This window comes from Poecilia reticulata, chromosome 9 (assembly GCF_904066995.2).
Source record: "Poecilia reticulata chromosome 9, P_reticulata-male-v2, whole genome shotgun sequence".
In the NCBI taxonomy this organism is placed as follows: Eukaryota; Metazoa; Chordata; class Actinopteri; order Cyprinodontiformes; family Poeciliidae; genus Poecilia; species Poecilia reticulata.
The window spans coordinates 24,578,373-24,588,193 of NC_088838.1; positions in this window are offsets into that span (position 1 = coordinate 24,578,373).

A 9,821-nucleotide genomic window follows, 5' to 3' on the forward strand; every position below is an offset into this window, starting at 1 on the left:
TCTGCTTTGCGCAGCCTTAAAAAAAACAACAAAAAAAAATCAATATTTAATGATGATGTTATCAGAGCTCTTATGTGTAATTTAGCCAGAGTGTCAGTATGAATGAGACTCTGTCAACTCTCTGACGTCAAGCATTTATTTTCTGTTAATGGATGCTCTTGGTGGTGCACAAACCAAAGCCCAGTGGATGTCTGATTTATTTGTCAGTTTCGTTTCTGTTTATGCATGCGCTCACGCTCATGACTGCATTCATATATTGCATCTGTTACTTCAAATACGTAAATATTGAGCTTTCATGAGGCCGTTCCTACTATACGTAACTGCAATAGCTTAGATTTAAATCAGGTTTAATTAGTTGTTGATTTCAGTCCAAATCATCCCATCTGTAGACGATGGGTTGATGCATCATCTGATTCTGACATTTTCTGCTGCAAAGGCAATTATTTCACCTCTTCAGCTCCGGGAGCCAACATTGTTGAGAGGCAATAATCATGATAGTTTTCTCAGTCATTTTTCTCCCAATAACAAGCCATTTTTAATCCAATTAGAGAGTGCTAACGTGAGAGGCATAATACCATGGCCCCTGGGACAGATGAGAGAATATGCAGGACATTTATCCCGACAGTCAATATTGGATTTCTCACTAAGCAGCTGTGCCTGCTTTCTCTGACATTCTCCACCTCTGCACAGCGATCCGTCCTGATTAAACCGGCTTTTCTACTTTATCAACATTCATTACATGAACCGGTCATGCATGGCCACAAAAACCAGAAGCAGAAAAGTTACATGCCTCAGTGTTGGGGTTTTCTGTAATTTTACTGTGCATTTAATAGTTACGATTCTTGGGGTTTGATTTTAGATTTTCTTCCCTCATCAAATGATGAGACCAGATGAATGTGTTCATGGTATTGCCCTATTCTTTATAACTGAGAGGACGTGATTGCACATTGTAACAAGTGTGAAGTTTTGTATTCGCTCTACTGAAAAATTAAATATTATTTTATAAATGAAAGTGCAAATAATTTTTAGAAAACAAAAAATCAGAATTTTTATTGAACTTATATACATTTTCAATTTGCCTTGTAATAAACAAAAGAGAGACAATACATATTTTTCATAGGAAAAATAATCAGGATAAGACAGCAACCAAGACATGCAAACGCTACTTCAATGGCTACTGCAGCTAAACACTGCCACCCTGTGGTAGATTTGGGGAGGCGTCATCACTCTTGCAAAAAAAAAAAACCAACTTTTTTTCATATAATCTAGACAGATTGTCAATATATATTTCACCTCATCTCTGCCTCATTTAATAGAATATGTCTGCTAGCTATACACAAAGTTCCATAATTATTATTTTATTGGGATATAATAAAATGCAGAAAATGCATGAAAAAGAGGATTGGAGTTTAAAGCTGATTGCAGTCAATACATTTATGCAGCGCACTGAATCATTGTCATTGAGTGCATTGATTATGTGAACTAATCAATGTCTATTAGGCTGGATAAAAGTGGCCAGACCACAGTGTAAGCTGGATGATAAAGGAACACATTTACAGAGTGCCAAAAGTTCACCCACCTCATGTAAACTTAAAAAGTGTGAAGAAACTTCCACCTGGGAACCTAAAGCTGTATATTAATGGCATGTTTTATAGCTTTACACTTGATATGCAGAATAAAGGGAAACGCTATTAAGCAATTTAACCAAAACAAAATATAAGTTCCTCTGACTGAATGTGCCGCTCAGACTTTACACTTACAGACAAACCTAATGCATTTTTGGCTTTTAATAATGCATTTGGTCTTTTGCTTTTGTGATGGCTGATTATGCAAAGAACAACTTCAATGTTTAAAAAACTTTATTCCGGATTTTCTCTGATCAAGACATAGTCAGAATCATTCATACAGGCTAAAATATACATAAACCCCCCCAAAATATCAGAATTTATGTTTCTTAGCAAGTTTTTGAAAAATCTAATATTTTTTTGTGGCCAAAAAATATTTGGAGCAAGCGCTTCATAATCATCAGAACTGTTTGATATCATGAAAAATGATTTATTTCCTCTGCATATCCTAATTTTTTAGAAGTGTCAAGGCCTTTTCAGAAGCTCAATGTTATAATTCAGTGTTTCATTAATATACTGAAGTTAAGACGCTTTGTGCCTGGTGTGACCAACAAGAAAATGTTTGTATGTTGAAAATCAGCAAGTCCACTTCTGAATGACCTGAAAAGGTAAAACTAATGCCTTGGAGTGTCCTAATCAAAGTCCAGGCCTAAAGCTGCTGGAAATGCTGTAGCATATAAGCATAAACATAGAAACCTGAAATAAAACTATTCTTCTAAGAAAAGTAAGTCAAAATTGATAGTAATGTGAAAGACTCACATGTGATGAAAGTTGCTCATCAGTTTATGGGAGAAATTCTTTCCACATAGATCTAGGTTGGTTTTAAAAGCTTTTTGTATTAATAAATTGCATCATTGTGTTTTTCTATTTACTCAGGTTAATATAGTTTGACCATCTGACATATTTAAGTAAAAAAAAAAAATGAAGAAGGAGCATGTAGAGACAATTAATATGTCATGGCACTGGTATTTTTACTATTTTATCCTCTTTGAGCAAAGCACCACTACTGGTACAAACATGTAGCATGATCCCCACACTACTGTGTTTGATATCTGGTACAATATGTACAGTATGTTTGTGAAAGCCTTGACAAACGGTTCACGTCTTGTCATATTGGAAAGTTATACTTTTGTAACTTTAAGGTTTTTGGCAATTGCCTGAAAGCATCCTTTTCGGAGCAGAAACTATTTTCAGTTCATGTATTTTATTTACATTTTCTGAATGTAGATGGTCTACCACTTTATCATATTTTTGTAGAATATGCTCTGTAGTTAGTGTGGTGTGTGATATTTTTTACCCATCAATCCATCCATATTGTTTATTGTACTTGCAAACTACATTAGGCAAAACAAAAGGCTGTAGCTGGTAAAAGCAAGGCTAACAAAGTGACTAACATCTGCTGGGAGTTCCCAGACCTTCTCCGAAGAACTATGCTGGGAGGTAATTAAAAGATGAGTGCGTTATCCATCGCTCCTCATTAGCGCACCTTGACTTAACCACTTTCAGGGGAGAAGGAATGAGGAGGAGGAGCGAGTGAGAAAATCCATGCAGACTTTAAAGTAATCTCTCTCTGTCAGGCCGGTCCAAACGGGGAGGGTCAACTCATTACGGTCCCCACAGGAGATGAATGGGTCAGTCAGGCATTTAGGAGAGCAGGGCTGGACTGCTGCGTTGACAGACGGGTCCACACAAGAAGCACGAGTGCCTGTGTGCAGAGGAGAGTCAGCACACAATAAAGAGCAAAGGGAAAATACTTAGTGCTGTGTGCTACCTTTGCCTGGGCGCAGGTGCACCAAAGGAGGCAGCATGCTGAGATGTAAGGCAGGGTTAAACGATCATGTCTGCTGTCAGCAGTCTGCCTGATTTAACTCTGACCACATGGAAGGATGACTGTCACATTCAAACAGCGGGGACAATTATCACACAAACCCAAAGCAAGAAGTTCTGCTTCTATTATTAAGGTGCTTGAGGAAAGCAGACGCATAGTTTACAGGTCTTACAGTGAGTGAAAATAAAACATTACAGTGGATCAGTGTATTTTACTACAGTGTAACAAACCAGTTAAAAAGCAACATTTGTGTTCTAACATTTGCCACTAGATGGTGCTACAACCTTTCATCTCCTTAAAAGAAAATCTATGGGCTCTTCCCTTGTTTTCTTTTTTTTTTAATCTGTTGTTTTTTTTTAATTATATTTATTTACATTTTAACAGATTTACTTGACATATTCTAATTAATTTGGTCGGGTGAAAATCTATGTGCTAGTAAAACAGTTTATAACATAATTCAGAAGACAAACTTTATACGTTTGCGTAAGTTTGGTTTGCAGAAAAAAGGAAGAGGTGATAAAACTGATACAGAATATGATCAGACCATCAACATCAGTAGAGAGGGATGTTTTCATTGAAATGTATTCTGAATGCTAGTTAATAAAACACAAATAAAAAAAATAAAAAAACAAATCATAAATCATAGAAAACTAATGTTGCAAAAATCATTCATCAGTTGTAGAAAATATACTGCATTTCTGCCTCCTGGCTGGATTTTTGCTAGGATTTGTCTCTGTTCTGACTTGTGATATTCCTTCCTGCACATATGTGCTGTTCTGAAGAGTGCATGTGGTTTCACTCATGCTTCTTTGAGGATGAAATAAAACATTGGTCTGAATGGCTCATTAGCTTTCTTTTAAATGACATAAGTATGTTAGTGCAGCATCAGTTTAACCATGACATGCATGCCAAAAAGCAAACATTTGGTGTCTTTGTAGAACAATCTGTTAAAGACGTTTTGCTCACAATACTGATCCAATTTCGTAATCGACTTTGGAAACCCCACCCAGTCTTTTACTCCAGTCGCTCCTATTCTTTTTTTTTTTTTTTTTTGCCCTCAGCATATTTTATTCCAGCCAAAGTTTCAATGTGCTGCTTGAACGTTGGCTAACTTAGGAAAGCTTATGTAATATCCTGGAAACACCAAAAGAAAAAAAAACATATTTTCAGCTACAGTCTTAAATAAACATATATTTCATCACAACTGGCAATCTTGTGATTGAGCTTATTCAAATGAGTACTTTCCTGTATGGAGCTCAGTTGGTTTTCTTTTGAAAACTTTGAACTGAAGAATGCCGACTTTTACGTGATGATCTTTAAAATATTTTGACAGTGCATTGTGAACATAAGTTAATACATTTAAGCGAACGGGTAAGCAACATTTCTGGACATGTTTGTGTCAAGGGGCCAACAAAACTTACAGAAAACATTATTCCTCTGCCTCATAAATTAGTAGCTTTGCTCTGAACATTATAAACTTTACTGAGCAGTATTTCTGCTACTGTCTTGATATTTAAAACTATCCAAACAGAGACCAGGTCACATCACAGAAAGACAGGAGGATGCAGTTGCCAATGCAGGCTCTGTTTTACCTTAAATGACACTGTGAAGATTAAATGTAGGAATGCAAGAAAAACCGTCAGAGATCATAAAAATAAGGTGTTTAGCATACAATGCAGTTCTGCAAGTTATATATATATATATATATATATATATATATATATATATATATATATATATATATATATATATATATATATATATATATATATATATATATATGCAAAAAGGTTGTAAAATTGACTGCAGGCAAAGATACATCTTTATTTGATTCCAGGTCACACTGGAAAATGCAATATGAAAAGATATGTTTTATACTAATATTTATAAATGCCCTAAGAAGACCTGTACTATTAATTGTGTTGTCCTGCTAAGTGTACAATGACAATAAATCTAATAAATTCAAATCAAATCTATTTTTCTCCTAGTGAAAAAGACATCGCATCACAGAAAGTAACCCAGCAACAAATACAAGGAGTTGAGTTTGTTAGTTTATTTTTATAATTTGCATTATTGTTCTTTTGTCTGTTTTCCAGATTTTCTGTTAGTTTTTCTTCATCTTTCAGGATCCTTCCCTGTCTGGCTTTTGAATCTTATCTGAAACACCAGGTAACGTAGTCTCAGAATTTTAGTATCACAAGTCAAGGTAAGGGTGCATACCAGAGATAGCTTCATTGACAAGAAGAAATAGAGAGCAGCAATAAGTGCAAGTGATGCACAGCTGGAGAGAAGTAAAAGACAGAAGCAGAAGGAGAAAAAGTGTCAGTTTTTCATCCAGAAGCCTAACACAAAGCAGCATCAGTCAAGATAACCTCTGCGAATCTGTGAATGAGGTAAGGAACTGTAGGAGCCACCAGTGAATCTTCAGTCTAAGAGTTGGAAACAGATAGATCAATTCAATAATGAAGGATAAATGGGTGTTTGGTTGAAACAGTGAGTCAATGAAGAAAAGCCAACCCTGAAAAATTTGTATCTTTTCTTATAATTCTCACAAAAACTTTCACTGCAACATTTTTAGGTATTTTAAGGCTTTGAAGTCCGTTTAGGAGTTTCTAATAGAAAAAACACAATGCACTGACCAGCTTGCATCACCCAGAGACAGGATGTTTTCACTTTTAGCAGTGCTGCACAGATAAAAAAAAAAAAAGGATGTGCCATAAATGTAAGTCTAATGTTGGATTTGAATTACATCTCCTGACGATGAAAAAACGTTATTGGATTCATAAAGAACAGATAAAGGCATCATCAGCATATCAATGGATATTTTTCTCATGCTGTTTAAAAGTTTTAAGTGGAAAAATTAGTAAATAGAATTGCCTTAAGCAGTGAACCCTGATTATTAAACTGATTATCTCTTTATTTTTGGCACCTGAGCATTTAGTTCTGAAATCAAATATGTGTAAAAGAAAGAAAAATAGCCAAAAATAAGGATTTGAGTTTGAGAGATGCCAAACTGTGATGACTAGATGATGGGCACAGATCTTTTTCAAAACTGCTGCTCTTGTGAGGTGATTCCTGTCTGTGATGGTGAGTATTTATAAAAAGGGGTTAATAAGTGGCAGGTTCATGAACAATTAAACCTCAATGACTGGTCCAATAATGATGATGAGGCAGGTGGTTATAATGTTAAGCCAGATTGGTATACAAGGCAATATGGTTTTGTAGCAGTTTTTAACACAGTTGTCTTTGTAGATTATTTCAGATTTTTTTCATAAATGTAAACATGCATCATTAAAGGTTAACATATAAAAACGAATCCGGCTCCACTAAGAGCGAAGCTTTGCATTTGCTCGGCACCAACCAACATCGCTCCATGAAGACCTTCTCATTTGCAGACTTAATGCTTCGTGCTGTGCTGTTTTTTTAAAACCCTTGGTGTAATGCAGGGTGTAAAGGTGCGATATGGAGTTTCTAAATATTAGGTTCAATCTTGGAAATACACGTTACATCACTATGTTGAATTTTCAAACACATCTCAGCCCTCTGACTCCGTTTCATCAAAGGCTTGTATTTGGGATGTAAAAGTTATTTTGTCAAACATATTTCAGTTTTGTGGCTTTTTCTGTGGCTTTGCCTCTTATTTGCTATTAAGAGGTCTCAAATCCCTGCAGAGACTTTTGTTGTGAATTGTTGCTACATAAATAAATTACACTGAACTGAATCAAAATACACTTTTGGAAAATAATGATTTCTGCAAACATACAGACTGATTGTCTATGTTTGTTGATCATTCAGAGCTGTTTCTGCTTGTTGCATGTCAGATAAAATATGTCTGGATACGTTTGGTTGAAACAACTGTGTTTACTTGCTGCACAACATTAGCTTAAATTGCTTGTGCTTAAACACTAAGCTCATAAAGCCCAGCGAAATACACACAGCCATACACATCACGTAGCATTTCACTGCCATATTCCTGTTGTTCTCTCAACTTTCACATTAAAAAAGACTAACTTACACGGCTAATAAATTCAGACACCAAAGACTATGTCCGACAACTAATTATAATCAACGACCGCTGGTATTTTAAGATGACAGTAATACACCTTGAATAGGTCATCAGCATTGTGAGACAACAGGCTGAGTCTCTGTTCCAGTAAACACTCATTACATTCATTCATTACTTTTTCCCCCTGGTTTACAATCCTGCGTGTGGCTTCAAAGACCTTCATCAGTGAGAGAAAATGTCAGCCATCATTAGCAGCGTGTAACTGCACACTCAGTGAGACGAGTGTGAGAATGTGAGTGCTGTTTTATGGGATGCACGCACACAAATGCTGACAGAACGATCATCTCCTGCTCTAAGCTCTGCCAGAGTCTGACCTTTCATAAATGCAGCACAGACACCCAAAATTAGTCTGCTACATATCATTTGAGAATGTGGTTGCAAACTAAATTACTTCACAAACCTTGTCTTTATGTGGACTGCCTAATTTTCTTCGAGCGTATATTCTGGTCCTTCTGGTTTATAATGCCTTTCCTGACTTACTTCACAGTTTGGGAAAATAAGATCTGGGTCATTTGTAGAGACAGCATGTGGAAGAGCTTTAGTTGAGTAACTAGTGGACAACAACAACAAAACTATAGAGAAAATCACATTGTATCACACTACAGTAACTCATTAACGAAAACCAACAGGCTTTGCAAAATTATTAATATCTTTTCAACTTTTTCACATTTTGCCATGTTCATTGTGTGTTATTGGGATTTTAGTTGAAAAACCTACACAAATCCACTCTATTATATAGTGAAACTGGTGAATTGATTGAATTTATACATCATTTATGTAGCCGTAGTAACAACTAAAAGGTACTTACTCTCATTCATAAACACATTCTTAGACTGATGTGCAGATTACAAGACAACTTGTGGAAACATAATCGACATGCTGAAGGAGCCAAACAATTGTAAGGTGACAAGCCTTCCCACAGATCCACAGTCCACAAGATGGAAAATTATGCAGAATCTTAAACTTTTTTATGGACAAGAATGTGATTTTGTACATGCATTTGATTTGATACCCACTCAATCACCCCCATAACAATCCACTACAACCAAACTGTCTCATAAATAGAGTTTTCATACATGTCATTTAATCTCAGTGTAAATGCAATTCTTCTATGAAGGCTTTGGAGACTTGTTAGCAAACATTAGTGACCTAACAGCATCACAGCAGGCAGACGAGGGAGAAGTTAGGTTGAACTAGATCTCTGCTTTCAAGATATCAAAGAGAACTGTCATTTCCTTCATTTAAAAACCAAAAGAGAGAGAAAGAAAGTGTAACCCGACCAAGACATGACCGTACACTTGAATCAGCAGGACAGCAAGGACATTAATCAGAGAAGCAGGTCTTCTCTGATTAATGTTGTAACTCTGAAGGAATTGCAGAGAACCACAGGTCAGGCGGGAGACTCTGTCCACAGAACAACGATGAGTCATGTTCTCCTCAAATCTGACCTTTATGAAAGAGTGGCAAAAAAAAAAGACAGACATTGTTGAAGGGAAACTGAGACACCTGTCAGTTTGCCAAAAAAGGAAAACAGCAAACATGTAGAAAAGTGGTAAAGAAGGTCAGATTTGACACAATTTGAAATGTTGGCCTCTGTACATGACTCTATATGTGAAACTAAAATCAACACAGTGACGCATGACCTCAGTAAACACATAACAATATGCTATGGGGATTTTTTTCTATTGTCTTCATCCAGGGCAGGAAAGCTGGTCAGTGTGGAAGGGCAATGCAGTTAGAGCCTGCAAAAGACTTGAGGACACCCAGTACAGGTCTGGTTGTACTGGGTGGTTTTGGATCAAAATGTTTTTATTAGACTGGTCTAGTCAATATGCAGAAATAAATCCAACTTAGAACCTGTGGCAGGATTTGAAGATTGATTTTCACAGACTCTCCATCCAGCCTCCATAAGATTTTTTGTCATTTTACAAAGAAGAATGAATGAACAATTTTGTGTTTGGATGTTCAAAGCTGGAAGAGAGAAACTCCAAATGTCCTGCAGTTGTAGTTGCAGCAAATGGTGTTTCTACCATTGTCTACGTATTACAGTATTGGTGAACTGATTGTGGCTAAAGCAGTTAAAAGATTCCAATGTCTTTTTCCATCTAATCAACATAATGTGGTGCTAAACAGACAGATTGATGTCATCGTCTCCATGGATTTACACATCTATTGACACATGAGAGTATTTTGGTCTTAATCTTTTCACCTGTGATGAGAAAACTTGAACAAGTCACCAGTTCTTGGATGTAAGTTTGTGAAAGATAAAAGTCAGCATTCTCACAAAATTTGTGATCTTCTT